The sequence below is a fragment of the Orycteropus afer genome, unplaced genomic scaffold, assembly GCF_000298275.1.
Source record: "Orycteropus afer afer isolate SDZICR_OR568_19922 unplaced genomic scaffold, OryAfe1.0 scaffold00004, whole genome shotgun sequence".
Lineage (NCBI taxonomy): Eukaryota > Metazoa > Chordata > Mammalia > Tubulidentata > Orycteropodidae > Orycteropus > Orycteropus afer.
Genome location: NW_006921591.1, coordinates 13,035,535 through 13,037,270, shown reverse-complemented (window position 1 = coordinate 13,037,270; position 1,736 = coordinate 13,035,535).

Below are 1,736 nucleotides of genomic sequence, written 5' to 3'. Positions count from 1 at the left end.
GGAGTGGCTGGTGGGTTCGAACCGCCAGCCTTCTGGTTAGCAGTCAAGTGCTTTAGCCACTATGCTACCAGAACTCCTAGGTATTACATTTTGTATGGAAGCTCTGGTAGCATAGTGCCTAAGGCACTTGACTGCTAACCAGAAGGCTGGCGGTTTGAACCTACCAGCCACTCCTCGGAAGGAAGGTTGGGCAATCCTACTTCCGTAGTGATAACGCCTCGGAAACCCAAGGAGGGGTCGTTATGAGTCGGATCCCACTAGATGGCACATAATAACAACAACAACATGTATAACCTACCACAGTCTACTGGTGTCTTCATTTTATGAGTTTGAGTGAAGTATAGAAATCTTACCACTCTACATCTCTTTACCTTCTCCCATATACAATTATCTTAAATGTTTTCTTTCCATACATTTAGAACTGTATTAGACAGTGTTATAATTCTTGCTTCAATCATCGGACATAATTTATAAGACTCAAGAGAGAAGGAAAGCCACTGTATTTACTTAATTTTTACTTATGTTATTTCTCTCTTCCTGATGTTCCAGGTTTCCTTCTTTTATTCCTCACTTTCTATTTAGAGTAATTCCTTTAGCTATTCTTTTAGGGTCAGTAGGATGCAACACATCACCTTAGTTTTCCTTTAGCTGAATATGTCTTGGTTTTCTCCTCATACCTGAAGAATATTTTCCCTGGACATAAGATTCTTGGTTGAGAGGGTTTTTTTAGCATCTGAAAAAAAGTGTGCTACTTCCTTCTGACCTTCTTGGTTCTGATGCAAAATTTGCTGTCATTCTCATTGTTTTTCCTCTATAGGCAAGACGTCACTTTTCTCTGGCCACTTTCAAGATTTTTTCTTTGTCTTTTGTTTCCAGAAATTTACTTATGATGTGTCTTGGTATGGATTCTTTGGGTTGTTCTGTTTTGAATTCACTCAGCTTCTTGATCTGTAGCTTTGTTTCTTGCCAAACTTGAGTTTTCTTTCTTTCTTTCTTTTTTTAAATTTTGCTTTGGGTGCAAAATTACTGAGTAGAATTTGTTTCACATTCAACAGTTTGTGTACATTTGATTTCACGCCACAATTACCATCCCCAAACCTAGCCCACTCCCCTCCCCTCCCTTCCCTATAAGCCCTTCTCTGTGCCCTTCTTAACTATGCTAACTCTGCACTCCTGTCTTTCCAGCTTTCCCTCTATGTGCATGCTGCTCCTCCAGTGCCCCATGGTTGATTGCTTCAAGGGGTGTATCTCCATAGAGCAGGTGGGTGCCTAACCCTGAGATGGGTGTTCTACATACGTCTCTCTACTGTTGGGGTGAGGGCAAGTCCTTGTATTCCAGGCCCAAAGGGTGTCCCAAGGCCATAGTATATGAGTCTCACTAGACTCCATTTGACCAGTAACTCTGTCATTATTGTGTTTTTGAGTTTTGTTCCACGTTTCTCCTCCTGCTCTATCCAGGATCACTAGTTTTGATACCTTCTCAAGTGTTTGGAATTGGTAGCTGGGCACCATCTAGTTCTTCTGCTCTTGAGGACCGTTTTATATCTGTGATAGTTGAAGATCTGTCAACTTGGCTGGACTTCACTTGTGAGTGTTGTTTCTCATGATGGATCACATGACTATGTCCTAAGCGGCCGGTCAGTCTAGGGGGAGTTTCCCCAGGGGTGTGGCCTACCTGTAATACTATCCGAGGAACAAACTGGAAAAAACAGGATTCTAGATATACGCTTCCTGGA